Source organism: Cryptomeria japonica, chromosome 1 (assembly GCF_030272615.1).
Source record: "Cryptomeria japonica chromosome 1, Sugi_1.0, whole genome shotgun sequence".
Lineage (NCBI taxonomy): Eukaryota > Viridiplantae > Streptophyta > Pinopsida > Cupressales > Cupressaceae > Cryptomeria > Cryptomeria japonica.
In genome coordinates this window covers 699,875,461-699,893,315 of record NC_081405.1, presented here as the reverse complement: position 1 = coordinate 699,893,315, position 17,855 = coordinate 699,875,461, and positions in this window count along the sequence as shown.

Here is a 17,855-nt window from a genome sequence, read left to right as displayed (position 1 = left end):
TGATATACTTTGTAGTTCTTATGTGTTGCAAAAGCCAAAAATAATCTGACTGCCTCAATTCTGGCTGTCGATGCAAAGGTCTCATTATAATCAATTCCTTCTTTTTGAGAATATCCCTTACACACCAGTCTTGCTTTATTTCTGATTACCTTACCATCTTCATTAAGTTTGTTTCTGAATACCCATTTGGTTCCAGTTACATTTTTATCTTTAGGCCAAGGAACTAATGTCCAAATGTTATTCTTCTCAATTTGTTCTAATTCTTCTTCCGTAGCTTTAGTCCAATGTTTATCTTCACATGCCTCATTAACTGATGATGGTTCAATTTGAGAAATAAGACATACCTCTTCATTTTCCAATCTTCCTCTTGTCATAACTCTTTTATACTTGTTTCCAATTATCTGATCTTCAGAATGATTCAGTCTTACATACCGGGGTGTCTTTGTTTGTTGATATTCCTCAGTTACTATGGAATTTTCAGATGATACCGGTGTAACTGGATCTTCATTCTGTACTGGTGGATTTAGTGTAGGTTCATTTGTTAGAATTTTTGTTGCCGGTTCAGAGTCTATATACCTTGAAGTTCCTCTAAATTGTTCATCAACCTTCACATTTGTACTCTCAACAATTTTCTGCAATCTTTTATTAAAACATCTATATGCTTTACTCTTAGATGAATAACCAAGAAATATTCCTTCATCACTTCTAGGATCAAATTTTCCAATATACTCATCTCTTCTAATATAGCATTTACTTCCAAATATTCTAAAATATTTAAGAGTAGGAGTAATACCAAACCATAGTTCATGAGGGGTCTTACCGGTTTCACCTTTGATGTGAACTTTGTTGAATGTATAGACCGATGTACTTATTGCCTCTCTCTTTGCTTCTAATAACATACTTCTAGCTGCACCCAAGATAGTTCTATTTTTTCTTTCAACAACTTTGTTTTGTTGTGGTGTCCAAGGTGCTGATAGTTGTCTTCTGATTCCATTCGCTTCACAGAATGCATTAAATTCCTTAGATGTAAATTCTCCTCCTTGATCTGATCTTAGACATTTGATTTTCTTACCAGTTTCATTTTCTACCATTGCTTTGAACAGTTTGAACTTCCCAAGTGCTTCTGATTTTTCTCTGAGAAAAGTAACCCAACACATTCTAGAATAGTCATCAATGATTAGCATGAAATATCTATCACCTTGTAAACTTTTAGTTCTAGTTGGACCACATAAATCAGTGTGAATTAAGTCAAGAGCATTATTGGATTTTTCTGGAATACTTTTGAAGGTGGCTCTAACTTGTTTTCCAAATTGCCATTCCTTACATATTGTATTGTGAGGTTTGACAATTTTAGGTAAATCTCTAACTGCCTTAATAGTACTGATTTTTACCATGCAATCAAAGTTTACATGACAGAGTCTCTTATGTCATAGCCAACTTTCATCAAAATGTGCAATCAAGCATGTCTTTTCACTGTTATTCAAATGAAAGATATTACCTCTAGTTTGATTACCGGTTGCAATTTCTAAACCAGATCTATTCATGATTTTGCATTTTCCATTTTTGAATTGTAACTGAAATCCTTTCTCAACTAATTGACCAACACTCAAAAGATTATGCTTTAAACCTTCAACATGGTAAACATTGTCAGTATTATGCTTTCCATCAAGAGATATTGTACCTTTACCTTTGATTAGACAAGCTTTATCATCTCCAAATCTCACTAGACCTCCATTATATTCTTGAAAGTTCAAGAATTTACTTTTATCTCTTGTCATATGATGTGAGCATCCTGAATCAATGATCCATTCATCCTTTACTTCAACTTTAGCTGCCAAGGCCTGCTCTACCGATTGAATGGTAGGTGTCAGTTGGTCTTCTGTTATAGCATCAAAAACCCATCCATTGTCTGTCGGATCCTCATCAGAATCATCAGTCACTCCTTCATCAGCAAGATAACAAGATTTGTCTTTATTCTTCTTAAATTTGTATCTCTGATATTCAGGGTTAGGCTTGTATGTTCTTCTAGCTTCTTTTCTTAGTCTAGCATGTCTATCAGGGCATCTTGAAGCCATGTGACCAATCTTATTACAATTAAAACATTTAAAGGGTGTTTTACCTTCATACTTACTTTCAACTGGACCTTTAGGCATTTTCCTTGCAAATAGTGCTTCAAGTTCTTCATTTTCTTTCCTGCTTTCTTCAAGTTCTCTTGCATAAAAGGCTTTCCAATCAAATTTGTCAAATGATGATGCAGATGATGTTGATACTTTAAAGGCTAAATCTGTCTTTATAGTAGCAACAAGACCAAATTCCTCAATTTCAAATGTTGAAAGTTTTCCAATCAATGTATCTCTAGTTATTGATGTATTAGGCATTGTTTTTAACTCATTTATAGCAATGACTTTCATTTTATATGTCTGTGGCAATCCTCTTAAAACTTTTGAAACAACTTCATCTTCACTTAAGGTTCCTCCACAACATTTAATACCCAAAATAATTTCATTAACTCTTTCCATAAAAGCAAAAATCCTTTCATCTTCTTTCATTTTCAGATTTTCATACCCGACCTGGAAGCTTTCAAGCTTTGCAATTTTGACTGTGGAGTCTCCTTCATTCAGTGTTTCCAAATAATCCCAAATAGCTTTAGCAGTGGACCTATCTGATAATCCCATGATTTGTTGATCTGTTAATGCGCTCAAACGTGCTTCTCTTGCTTTGCAATCATTTTCTTCATTTTTTCCCAAGGTAGGTGGATTAGGCTGACCGGGAGTAGGAGCAGTATAGTCATTCTTTGTAACTTCCCAGATGTCATTTCCGATGCAATTTAAATGTGTCTCCATTCTGATCTTCCATATGCCATAGTTGGTTCCATCAAGTTTAGTAGACATTAGATCTCCTCAATTTGTTAAACTTCTGCAAAAGAGGACTAAGCTCTGATACCAATTGTTAGGTCCCAGAGACAACTGAGAGGGGGGGTGAATTAGTTGTCAAATAAATTCAAACCAAAACAACTTAACCAACTTGTTGCTTAATACCGGTAAACCAGTCTTTTATACCGATGGACAGTGTTATCAGATAATTGCAATACTGGTAAAGATTAATGCATGAAACAAAAAGACAAAGTCATCCACAACACTTAACACCAATATTTGTACGTGGAAACTGTTGACGTGTATTTTGTACACTATCAAACACAGAATAAAATACCCAAGGGTACCTTATCCTCTCTTGAGTAAAGCCTTTGAATGCTGAAGATATAGCAAAAAGGATCAATCAAGGTGACTTCAAGGTTCTTCGCTGTAGGATCTCTATGTGTGGATAAGCACCAGTGGTCGTTGTGAATGCTATTTCTTCAAGGGGTCTTACACACTTTGAAAGTTGGTCTGTGTTACTCTTACTTGACTGCAAGAACAGGAATTTCCTAACACTAACAAATTCTCAAAAAAGATCAAAAGATAGGGTTTTCAAGAGATGAATTCTAATCTAATCCTAAGAATGACTCAATGTAGGCTAGACTTGGTAAGATTATACCAATTTCAGTATTGCCAAGGAATTACAATTCTACTGGAATTGATGTGATCTTCTAAGGTGATTAGTGATTTTCAAATCATCAAGAATTATAGATACTACCATAAAGATACATATCAATAATTCAATAATGATTGAAGGTTCAAGCAATCTAAATATCTCTAGTTGACCACACAAGGCGTCCTTACAATCAGTAAGAAGCTAGTGGTTTGGAACGTGAATCTCACCAAAGATCAAGCACAACACTTAGTCTTTCAAGCTTAAATACTACTTCGACTGAGAATGATTCAAGAAAGTAAACAACCATGAAGATAGCCACAAGAATTGCAATAAAACACCATAACTTCAATATTTTATTGATCTCAAAGCCAAATGGACAACAATTGTTCGAAATTCTCTCTTCACTACTCAATCTTGCTACAAAATAACTTTCTTCTCTCCAAAGCTCTAACTATTATCTATCTCTCTAATATCTAATATGATCTAATTTCTAATGACAAAATGAAAATGAGTGAGGGTATATATAGCATCCTCAATTACAATGGACGGCCCAGATCGAAAGAAGATCAATGGCTGAGATTCTGACACCTAAACTCTAATTAGGGTTTGTTACAAAAAGTTCCATTTTTAGATGAACATTATTAAATGCATAGCCAAATATTTAATTGGCACAAAAGTCGAGGAAACATAGACCAATGATAATTAAGATGCCACATCATTCTATAACAACCTTTCATCTAGAACCTTGTTCCCTTTCCAATGCTCTTTCTTAGCATATGCAACGAATCTGGACACAATTCCTTCAACCTCAGCAATGGGAATCTCAGGAAGATTCTTTATTCATTCCTCCAAGTGAATAACCTGATCAAAGGCAATGAGAAGAGTCGCTTCCCATCCAGGTTCAAGTTCTTTGATCTTCTCAATCAGGAGCATAGTAGTGAACATTAGATCTCGTTGCTCATCTGTGATGACATTCTCATCTTTGCAAAAGATGACCTTGATTCTATCTTCCAACTCTTGGATGTCCACATCTGTCTCAATCTCGATTCGTCGGCCAAGGATGGTACACAATACTTCAAACACTTTATCCTGAATTGGATGGATGACACCTTCAACTTGACTGCATTTGATGTTGATGTCTTCGAAAAGAACCTCTTTCATCTGGAGTAGAGTTGACCACTGAAGTAGGTTATGAGTTCCTCCATCCATTAACTTTTCCTGTGTTAGGATCTTCCTTGGTCTTTGTCTGATTACTTGCAGAACAGGAATGATAACATCTCTAGTGTGAGTGAAAGCGGCTACAGTTATCATTAGATTGTGGATGATCTCAAGGACCTGGATAGCTCGATGGATTGTCTTCATCATTCTTGTTGTGAATTCAATAGCTACCGTGTGGGATTTGTCAATCCAAGAGCTCATAAGCTGAACCAAGCTCTTGACTCTTTTTGCTTCGCCAACCGATTCTAGAGGAAGTTCTTGCACAAGAGATACTATTGGATCCTGACGTCTCAAGGGCTGATTGAGATGACTAAAATAGCCTCTCCAAGCACCGACCTCTCTCTCAAGCTTCCTATTCTTTTCCATTTCTTCTTTAAGTTTGCCCTTAAGTGTTTCAAATGAATCAGTTGCCTCATCCATCGCCTGTTCATAAGTGAGTGGACCAAGCTCAAATGTTTCTACATCATACTCATCTGCGAGAATTTCACCTTCATACTTGTCCACCACTGGCGTAGCTATCTGCAATTTCCTGGATCCTGTCTCATCCTTGATCGCCTTGGACATCTTGGTGGCCTTCTTCTTCTCTGTTACTTCTTGAGAATGTCCTATAAGGCTCTCTAAGTCAATTACATCCTCTTCTTCTTCAATCACAATCACCCTTGTCAGTCTCTCTTTCAACCAATCTGGAATGGCAGATATTGTCTCTCTCACTTGTATTTCTTTAGTTAGTGGTTCATCTTCTTAGAGAGGAGATGTCACTTCATCATCATTTCCCTGATCCTCTTGTAGCTCATCAATTTGTAGAGGTTGACCTGATGAATGTTGAGGTGTTTGTCCCTTCTTTGGCTTATCATTTTGTACCATGGATTCCATAGATTCATCAATCTCAGGTACCATCTTCTCTTGACCTTCAGCTTGACTTGCCTTCTTTCCATGTCGAGAAGATGTGCCTGATGGGCGATCTCGATTGGCCTCTTGCTTCTTCTTGGAGGATTCTCTTTTCTCAAGTCTTTCTTTCCTCTTTGCACCTCTAGGATGAGAATTGTCTTCACTTATGCTTGCTTCTCCTTCTTCTGGTCTTTCCTCCAAAGTAAAAGTCATTGGTACGTTCTGCTCTCTTAACTTCTGATGTTGTACATCCACCCATCTGTGAGTACATGACAAAACTAGAGACATCAAAGCTCTCAAGTCCAAAATCTCAGGCTCGCTCCAATCTATCTTCACTCTCTTATCTTCTTTGTCATAGGATGACTGGAGATGTCTGCCATTGTCCTGAGATTGATCGACTACTCTGTAAACTTTGCATTTCCTGATGAAATCTAAAGGTAATCTGGAATGCATCTTTCTTTTCACTTCTAAATCACTTGAGAGATTCATCCAAAAGTCTTCCACCTAAAACTCATGTCCGTACTTCCTAGCAACTGTCTCCTTCATATAACCATAAGGATCAAAATTCTCCCATGGGGCAAAGAAGGTGAATGAATACAGGGCTAATTCCTTCTCTGCATCCTCTGAAGCTTGAGTATTAGGACATACCTCAACTGAATTCCCCAATATGATAGGTACGGGCACTCGATTTCCATGATTGTGTCTGGATACCTTTGCACAAGCTACCAATTGTCTGGTTACCTCAAGTAGCACTATTCTATCTGTCGGATAGCTTGGCAACATGTAAGGAGGTGAAGGACATCCTTGAACTCTGATGTATGTAAACTTTTGAAATTGGATGAACCAAGCACCATACCTCTTCACAAGCTCTTGTGCATCCGGAGATAGTCGATTGTGAATCCCGCCTTGCAATATCCTAGTGATGTTCATCGTGAAGGTATCATTGACTAACTTGTAGTCACTTCTAGGTGGATGATGCAGATGAACATAAGAGTCACAAACTCTCACTTCTCCGGGTCCTCTTCCGATCACTCCTCTGTGAGGTAGCCCTGCATACTCAAAACTCCTGATCAAGGCATATATAACATATGAGCTCATGTGGAATGACTTGGTAGGCCTTAGTCTTCTCAACTGCACATCTAGGCTATTGCTAATTATTTTGGCCCAATGAATCGTTCCCTTTCCTTGGACAATCACTTGAATGAAGAAGAACATCCACTTCTCGAAGTAGAAGGCTTGAGGAGCCCCTGTAACTCGATTGAGCCAAGTTATCAAATCTCTGTACTCCTCTTGGAAATCAATCCTATGCGGTGTATTGGGAATCTTGTTCAGGTGAGGATGACTTTTGAGCAACCAATTCTTGTTGATGAGGTTCAAACAGGTGTCAAGATCATCTTCATACATTGACCTGGCTCCTTCTAAATTTTTGTAAATCATATCTTTATGCTCTGGAAGATGGAGAGCCTCACTTATAGCCTCCTCTAAAAGGTAAGCTAAAGTGTTTCCTTCCTTGGATACGATCGATCTCGATTGTGAGTCATAATGGCGGGCACACTCGATCATCAGCTCATGACACTGGACTGTTGGAGGGAAACCTGTCGCCTTGATGATGCCACTTTCAATAATCTTCTTCGCAATAGGTGATGGCTTGCCAATGTAGGGGACCTCTCGAAACTTCTTCTTCACACTGAAGTTTCCCAAGTTGGTATCTCTGATATTACTCCATTTGGATACGATCCTGGTCTCAAATTCGTCGTTCTTCTGATCTTCCTTCATGAGAGCCGGGTGACTAGTAGATGCTCTTGCCTTTGGAGTCGCCATCTTGACACCTACACAACATTTCACAATTAGTAATATATCTTGAAGCATAGAAATATAGAGTAAAAAAGAAGATTTAAGATTTTAATTAGGAAACCTCATGATAAATCTTGAGTTATCATTTCCTAATTAACCATGCAAAACTTAGATTTTTCAAAACAAATGTTCAAAATTCAAATCTTCAACAATGGTGTCAAGATGATTTCGCCATACCTCCTCTTGAGTATTAAACTCTAAGAAATGATGCAAAAATAGATGAATTTCGCTAGGCAAAATGTAGATCAAAGTTCTCCCTTGGATAAAATGTGCCTCCTTCTTCATCAAAAGAATCAACTCCGCTCCCTTCTAGTCTCCAACACTTGAAATAAATTCGCTCCAAGCAAACCAGATTTCGTACCTCCAATTAGCTCTCCAAATTCACTCTTAAGGCAATGATTGAATGATTTGAATTGTGAAAAAACACCTCCAATATATAGAGCGCTCACCCCTTTGCTCCCTCTAGGCCGACTTGGCAAAAAAGAGGTTTAAAATAAATAAAATTCCAAAAAAAGGGGGGCCGACTTGGCAAAATAAATGAAAATAAGGCTTGTGTGCTTTATATTTAATTTTAATTTAATAAAAATTAATTTTAAATGCCTCCAAGATAGAAGTTCGATTTTTTAAGGCTTAAAATTAATTTATTAAATGCCAAAATGTCTTTTATTTAATGCCAATTTAATTTTAATTTTTTCAAATGCCTCAAAATTAGCAATTCTGGTGATCAAATGCAATTTGGAGAATATTAATTTTTAAAACAAGGCTTAATGAAACTTCCTGAGGATTTCGCCCTAGACCCTCTCGGAGGGTCAGGAGCGATTTTTGAATTTTAGCCTTGAATATTTCACATTTTGACGTGAAAATCTCCTGGAGGGTAAATCGATATCTAGTTGATGCGTTGCACTTCAAATTTGACATTTTTCATGAGGAAAATAGGTGGAATTGTCAATTTTGCCCTGGACCTTCACTGAGGGTCAGGAGCGATTTTTCATTTTTTGCTCAAATTTAGCACTTTTCCACCTCCAAAATTTCTTCAAGACATTTCAACTAGGTCCTTTCACTGAATTGCAAACTTAGCTCAATCCAATTTTGGAGAAAAGGTGTGATTTTGAAGTTTCTCGTTGTGGGCCCTCTCTGAGGGTCAAGAGCGATTTTTGCAAATTGGGCTTGATTCTTCATCATTTTTCATTAAAACTTTATTCATCATTTGGCAATGTCCTTCCTTAATCCACTTCAACCAAATTCGCTTTGTTGTTGCAAGGTAAAATGAGGATTTTCAACAATATCGCTATGGGCCCTCTCTGAGGGTCCGAAGCGATTTTTCGTTGTGGGCCTTCACTAACGGTCAGGAGTGACTTTTCATTTTCTGACCAACATCATCAAGTTTCGAAGGCAAAATAATATTCATCCTGTTCTTGGAGGTCTTTTCTCTTTGTCCTAACCTTGCCTTAGCACCATTTTGAAGAAAACATGCCTTTTTTGAAAATCTCGCTGTGGGCCTTCAGTGAGGGTCAGGAGCGACTTTTGGGTTTTAGGCAAATTCCTTTATCTTTTAATCTTCAAATCACCTCCAAGGCATAACACATCACGTTCTTCTCCTGTCCAAGCAAGATTTTATCTCAATTCTTCAAACCAAGGAGAGAAAACTGGAAAATCACTATGGGCCCTCTCTGAGGGTCCGTAGAAATTTTTGTAATTGCCTTCAAAATTTTGATTCTTAACGATTTCTTTTCACTTCAAGGATTTTCAAACATCGTTTAAAACCCATGCCTAACCTTAGCCTTCCTCAAACTTGGATGAAAAATTCCCATTTTAGGTTTCTCGCTATGGGCCTTCTCTGAGGGTCTGGAGCGATTTTTCGATGTGGGCCTTCAGTGAGGGTCAGGAGCGACTTTTTCATTTTGGGTTGATTTCTTATTGTGTTGATCCTCCAAATTATATTCAACGGATAGAACATGCTTTCCTTCATCCCTTCCAATCATAAAATCACTTTGATCTTGTAAGAATAATGCATATTTGAAAATCTCGCTGTGGACCCTCTCTGAGGGTCAGGAGCGATTTTTGCTACCTGGACCAAAATGTTTCACTTTTCATCTAAAAATCACTTTGCAAAGGGAGATATCGTCTTTTTCTTTGCTATGAATAAAAATTCATGTCCAAGAAAGGTCCAAAAATGTGCACACAAAGAAAATCGTTGTGGGCCCTCTCTAAGGGTCAAGAGCGATTTTTCCTTTCCTGGGCGAAACTCCTTCAATTCATCATCTTTGATCAAGTCTGGATACTTCATTATGTTCATTCTATCCTTCATCATGCTCTTGACCTCTCAAATCAGGCAAATAAGGCTTGCAATGACCCTTATAAGATTTCTCGTTGTGGGCCCTCTTTGAGGGTCAGGAGCGATTTTTTTCTGTTTTCAACAAGGTCCTTCATCATTTCTAGCCAAAACTTCCTCAGGTGGGTGGAGAAAGTCATTTATTATCCATTTATGATCAAAACTTGGTCTCTTTTCATTGCAAAATGAAGGAAATCAAAATCTCACTGTGGGCCCTCTCTGAGGGTCCGTAGCGATTTTTTCCTTAGTTTCCAAAATTCACCATCTTTCACGTCTCCAAACCATCCAAAGCATCAAGTCACGTTCAATCATCCTTCCAGGAGACCCTGCACAAAGCAATTTAGAAAAGTCAGTGACAAATATGATTTAAACAACATTTTTGCCCTGGGCCTTCACTGAGGGTCAGGAGCGATTTTACCCCTTTTGGCCAAACTGCTTCAAATTTAAGTCTCCAACTGCTTCACAAGGCAAAGTCAGGTCATTTTCAAGGTCAGGAACCAGTTAGCAAGTTCATCAAAAACAAGAAATGGTACTCAGGATAAATTTCGCCACGGGCCCTCTCTGAGGGTCAGGAGCGATTTCTCTGTTTCAGGCATCATCTTGCTTCAAATATTTGATCAAAACTCATCTAGGCAAGAACACACAATTTTACCTTCAAAAATGCTAACACTTAGTCAAAATTGGATCTTACCCTAACCTTTATTAGACCTAACCTGAGACCTATTTGACTCTCCTAAAAGACTTACCTTATTTCAATCATCTCAATTCTTCGGGAGGACGCTTAACAACTTTCCAAAATTCGACTAGACTCAGTTTGAATAACATCCAAAAGAAACTCCTAAGGTTTAGCCCTAGTCCAGACAGACAACTCACTCACTCAAAACCCTAAAAGCAGAGAGAAGAACAAGCAAAACAAAAGCTAAAAAGAGGGGGTCCCCATTCTAATGGGGCGATGTGTGAAATGGTCACAACAGAAACCCTGTAAGGGGAAAAATCATGGTGGGAAACCTTACCCACAATCAGATGATACTACTGCAGATAGTAAGCTTATACAAATGGGGTCTACACATTCAGAAAGGCCAAGCGCCTAGAGCTCACTGCTCAAACACAAAATAGGAGTCACACTGACTACAATTGGATGGTTAAATCCAATAAGAATGTACTACTCAAAATAACATCTTCATATGTTGGATTCAGTACCGGTGTAGTTCTAATATGCTTTCACAAAAACCTTGCTTCACCTTCAAATGATGTCTCTGTGTATAGCTCTGCTTATTCTTGCATATACCTTCTTACAATTCTTCTTCGCATTCCACACACGATCTTACAAATAAGATCTTACATTTATATCATAACCTAGGACCAATTGTAGTAGGTCGGCTCTAAAAGATATCACAATAAAATCAATTTATAATTAAAACAATATATGATGCAATAACCGATTCAACATGTCGGCTTGATGTATTTACAACAATAATAAATCATCTCCATAGCGTGTCATATTGATCTGGAAAAGATAATCCTGCTAGTGTGTAACTTGGACCTATTTGTCAGTAACAACAAATATGCAAATACGAATATGCCAATAAACAAATCTCAAAGACAAAGTGTCCAAATGATGTCTTCGACATAACCAAGTGTTTTCCATGCCATTCCAAGTGTCGGTGATCATTATATCATGTCGGTGTACCAGATACCGATGACTGTACATGAGTCATTTGCTTGCTGGTGAATGTTGTCGATTCTCCAAAGTGCCAGAGTTGATAAGTGTTAGTAGGTGTTGACATTAATGACAAAACCATACCAAAATATCAATAGGGATGTCTCATTAGGGGGGGTCAATTGACTTCTCCTTCCTCTCTTATGGGGGGGACTTTTTCCTCTTTGAGGTTTTGTCCTTCTTCTTTGAGAGTCTTTTTGTACATTCATCTCTCTTTTTTTTTTAGGGGGGGGTGTTTTTTTTTGGGGGGGGGGGTGGCGGCGGTTCCCATTGGGTTTTCTCCCTTTATCCGTTTGTGAGAGATTGCATTGCATAGTTTTGCTTGCATTTGCATATTGTACATGGTCGGGTACCTATCATGGCCTAGTAGTCAGGACCCATCTTGCATTGTTGACTTGAGTCTTCATTACCCTAAGTTGGACTTAAGGGGGGGGGTGTTGGTGTAAATAATTATTCATCGTGTATATTATTACACTTTACTTAAGTTAACTTAGGATAATGCATCTCATCGTAATTTGGATATGAAACACTTAGGGAAGTGTGCACATAGGGATATAGCTTGCAGGAGAAATTCCACCTTTTGTGGTCTTATCTTGTTGTTACACTCCAAATTCGGTGAGTCATCCACCTCTTGTGGAATATTATATTATTTCTCCTACCTACCCCTAGTTTTTCTTACCTACCCTTGTTTCTCATTGAGCCACATGTCATGATTGTGTGCTTACATATCCATATGGTCTTGCCTATATAAGCAAGCCCATATTCATTGTATTGGTTAATCGAGTTGATCATTTGCATATTGATGAGAATACAATTTGTTCTTGTCATACTTTTGTCTCTCTTTTATGTTTTTGATTGTGCCCTTGATCTTGGCAAAATCTCACAATATTAACTAAATTTGATTTTCTTTCCCTTGAAAATAGCATTGGCTTGAATTCTACAATTCCAAGTTGTGTGGCTTGAATTCTATAATTCTTTGTTGTGTGACCTATTTTCTTGTAATGATAATATTCAATCTCCCCTTTATTGTTATCCAATCCTCTATGATTGTTTCAATATACTCTCTTGTTGGATATCACCTTTTATGTATCTAGTGATTGTTCTATTTTATTCACCTAAGAGAGCTGAAACTAGATTTTCTAGAGTTTGAGAATGTATTCGATTAAGTAAAAGTAACATTATTGTATTTTAAAAGGCAGCTTTTTTTAACAAAATGGTTATAACATCCTTGTCATCTATTATAACCTTGAATTCTACAAATTATCTAATGAGAGACCTTAACATGCTTATGTGAGTAAGATAATGACTCTATAATCCATCTTGAATTAAAAAACTATGTAATTTTATGACTAACTTTACCTCGACAATTTTCCTCCAAACAATTTATTTAGATATGAAGGGCTTAGCAATGGCTAACCATTCATTTGGCAGCATTGAAGAATGCTCCACTTCTAAACAATAAGAAATGTCTACTATGATTTAAAAAATAATTTCCAAACTTGACACTTTCCAACAATTCAAAGCTTTCTACTTATTGGTGGCTAGTGCAAAATTAGATGGGCAGCATTATTTTAATTTCCCACGTGGATCAAATCATTGGATTTTTCAAATAAAAAATTCAAAAAAAAACCCTCATTTTTTAATTTATAGACTCACCTTGCTTAATAATATTAGTGGCAAAGGTTTAAGCAATCGAGATTTGGACGCATGACATACAGTGGTTCATCAAGAAGTATTGTTGCTTGCAGATACATTGGCTAATGATGCAGATTGCAAAGAGAATCATCAAGTCACAACCCGAATTTATAAATGTTTTGATATCATGTTGAAAAATGGCAGAGTAGAATAATGAAAGACTAACTTAAGATGCAGCAAATGTCTCTCATGAGTCCTTAAAACTAAGATATCATCTAACCAAAGTCTAACACAAATCACTAGATGACAATAATAACTTATTCATTAACCTTATAAATGATGTTGATACATTACATACCCTAAATAGAAGTACCAAATTCTCATAGAACCCTCATTTTATCTTAAACATTAGTTAGGTATCTAACATTGCTCTAATTGATCCGAGAGATCATCAATCATGCTAGTTGATACCTATTCTTGATGGCTATCTTGTTTAAATCCTTGTAATTCACACATATTCACTAAGTGCAATCTTTTGTAGGCAAAACCATCATCAAGGAATGGCAAGGCAAGATGCTTGGTTGATTTCTCCCTAGTCAATAGGTGCATTCGACGATGTCCTAACTTCATTGATTCCACCGCACTTTGCCAATAGATCTAATACTATATCGCTCTAGTTTTGTGACAATCTCTCAAGCTCTTGACGGAGCTCACTAAACAATTGTATTAGATGAAACAAACTTTTGTTTCTTGTTTGTGTGCAACCTAGGGACTATTTTTTATTTAAACATTTTTTGTTATCACACAAGCAATGCAAAATTCTCATTAACAATAATCAAACACTAGCTTATGAAGCAATCATCATGGAAACCTTGAACTTGCCGATGGTAGAATTTTAGAAGAAAAACTCTTTAAACGATTTGTATGTGTTCCCTCTCCTAAAGAAAATAGCATCACAAAGATAGAGACATGGGCTACCAAATATGGTCCCACAAACTTTCAGAGGGAATGGCACCTACAATTAATTAACTTCTAGTTAAGCCCAAATCTAATTTACAATGTCTATTCACTAAAATTTCAACTCCATTTTTTCAACCAGCCCAAGGAATATGGATTTGAGTGCCTTTCCCAGAAAAGTTTGGTCACTAGTTTTTGATAAATCATATTTGCTGTAGAACATGTACCAAGTAAAGCAGCTATTTTTCTCACCTTGAGCTGAATTTTAATGTAAAAAAATTATGGAGTAGGCTTCACCTTGATACCCACAAATATGTTATCATCGAAAGGATTTGCCATCTCATCAATACTCCCATCATTGCCATAATGACGAACATACACTCATCTCTTTTCCTCCGTATGAAGAGTTCATGTTATCATAGAAAGGATTTGGCATCTCATCAATACTCCTATCTTTCCCACAATGACTAAGTTATTTTTCTTTGTTGTTTTCTTTGACCATGGCTGTGGCACTTTTCTTGCCTTGCTCGTCACCAACTCCTTGTGTTTTATCCTATTTTTTTATGATCAGGCATTATTTTTCTTGCCCATCTCCAAACAATGCACTTAACACATTCCTTACTGATATCCCAGCCATCAAAACATGCCTCTTGAATTGCCCAAAATACCCACCAATCTACATCATCAAATCGGTCACACATTTTCCAAGTTGAACCACTTTTTTCTGACATTCACTCATATACTCTTGTACATTTTGTCCTTACCTTTGTCAATGAAAATGTCATTGAATGGCCAGCCTTCTTCACCGAGCATGGGATAGAAAAAATTCTTAAACAGCTCTTGAAGTATTCTCATTTGGAAATTTGTGGTGAGACTCTAAATGATCCCAAAGATGATTCTTAGCTTTCTTACCATGTAAGAGCATGATTGCATACTTCTAGACTTGTGAGATTTGGTGGCGTTCATTCAACCTATGGAAATTGGAATAGGCCTCCATTTGAGCTATCTATTGATCTAGCTATCTGCATTATCCATTCCATCAAGTGGTTAAATGTCCATCTTTGATTCAGGCTGGAAAAGAGAGCTATTTTGACTAGGAAATGGCTTTTTTAATTCTTGCTTGATGACTTTGGATTCCCTCTATTGCTTATGTGTTCATAAGCAATTCTCAGTATCTAAGATAGAATTAAAATAATATTTTCCAACATATCTAATGTTCCTACTAACAGAGAACTTTGGGCCATAGCACCTTCCAACCTGCAAATCTTGCTTCATCTTCATCCATGTCTTGCCAGTCTATTCCGAACTCTAGTACCTGTCTCCGGCCTAAACAGGACTAAATCTTCACTTCCACTTGACCTTGTTAATGGCCAAGAAACTGAAACTTGCTCTGGAAACAATTTGATATGAAAACTAGTACGTATAGTCCACTAGCAATTCTTCAACAATGGATACAATAACACTAACTCTAAAGTCAATCTCCATGTTAGAAAAAAAAAAACTGTATTCGAGCTTAAAACAACTAATTCCTGGAAATCATCCAATAAACATATGAACTTAAGGAAATGACAAACAAAAATGAAACAAGCAAGGAAAAGGACTAATACCAAAAAAAATCTGATTTTCCCTGAAGAAACGCTTAATGGGGAACACACAACTCTAGCAATAGTAGGATTCCCCCTTCTCATTTCACCACATTCAATCTTTTACAAATAGTTGAACGTCACCAAGCCTTCGTGGCAGATTAACAATTTAGCTCAACATCTATACCGGACCTGCAACTCCATGAAAATTCAATTCTAACCACTTGCAACATCAAAACAGAACAATAACAAAGGTTAAAAGAGCTGGACTTTCTACAATAAGTTACATTGATTTCTATCCTTTTCTCCATTTCTTTCATTAAAAAAGTTCCTTTCAATAAACTGCCTAGAATGGAAAGAGACATCATCCAAGACCATTAGTTCTCAAATATAGACAAAACGGGTGAAACCTCCATATCATGCAAACTGGTGATTTCAGAACCACCGATGCAAAAATGTAACTGTCATGGGTAAAACAAAACTCTCATGACAGTTTTGAAACAGTTTGTGGCAGAAACTTAAAATTATAGTTTTTAAGTTCTACAATATAAGTTAAAACTTCAATAATTTAAGCTATAAGTTTATAAGCTTTGACTTGAATTTTCTGTTATTTAAATTATATGTTTTATGATTTGTTTTTTAATATTTTAAATTTCATGAATTTTTATTATTATTATATTGGTATCTCTAAGTGCCCATCTATTTTTTTTTAAATGATCCAACTCCCATACACGCACTGGTACCCATCTAGTCAGACTATGGTCAGTGCACATTCTTCTTAACCTGGATCTAATATATGCTGTCAAGCATCCAAATGTCTTGATGTGCCGGCCCTATGCTTATACCTACATAAGCTGGTTTATCTAGGAATGTTACCATCTTGCTCATCTGTTTAACCAAGATGCATTATGGTCATCAGCTCTATCATGTTAAACTTTGATGCACTTACAAATATTTGGGAAGAGTTCACCTTACCATCTTGCTCATCTGTTTGACCAAGATGCATTATGGTCGTCAGCTCTATCATGTTAAACTTTGACGCACTTACAAATATTTGGGAAGAGTTCACCTTACCTAGGCTGTAGGATGTGCCACTCGAGCACAAATGATCTAATGGTTTAACATATTTTGTGTGCGCTTCCCAAGATGCCGCTCCCATCCTCTGCTGAAACCCTTCTGCATTCTGGGCCACTTGCCAATGGTTCACCATCCAGTGATGCTTCATCACTTGCCGCTAGATCGCAACTTGTCTCTGGTTCATCACTCAATGTTATTTCCTCTGTGGTGGCGAATCGTGGTCCCTCCTTTGCTGATGTGGTGAGTTCGACAGTGCCCTCCTTGTGTGGGAAGGCTTGCCCGCTGCCTTGCACACTTGCTCCTCCAGTTGTGGTTTGTGTTAAAGAGATGGTTGAAAATAAGATTTTCTTTTCTCACCAGTCTTATTTGCAGGTTCAATGGGCTTTGGCCTTCCCTCCCTGATTTGCATCTATTGGTTTTAGATTCTTGGAGGCCTCTCACCAAGGAGCATATTGACCTTTACCCTTGTGCTAGGGATTTCCTTATTGGAGGTTTCATCTCTGTTGAGGACTTGGAGATTGTGCTGGAGGATCGGCTATGGTTTTGGGAAGAGCACTCCCTCTCTCTCAAGCTGTGGTTTCCTCTTTCAATGCACAGACTTAACTGTGGGAGGTCAGGAGGCCTTGTGATTTACTAAGTTGATGGAGCTTTCTCCATTGGATTTTTCTTTGTCCACTTCACATGCAACTCCCTTGAAGGTGGTGGTGGGGGAGGATTATGTCGCTTCTCCTCAATCTGTTGATCTAGATGAAGACGTTTCTTGGACAAACGTCTGTAGAAGGAAGAGAGGTCTTCCTAAATTAGTTTCAAAGTCCCATCCTAGGGTTAAAAGGGTGCTGATTAATAGGAAAAAGTCAGGCATTGTTTAGCTGCCTGTTGTAGTTTCTATGGTTTGTGGACTTGATGTCTCGTAGTTCTGTTTTGTTGCAGTTTGACTGTTATCTTGCTATGTATAGGGTGTCAAAAACCCTTCAAAACCGGTGGCTGCTGATTCGATGAAGACATGTGGTCTGTTGTTGGTCATTTTGTAAAGGGTTTTGGGGTCCATTCAAAACCTGTT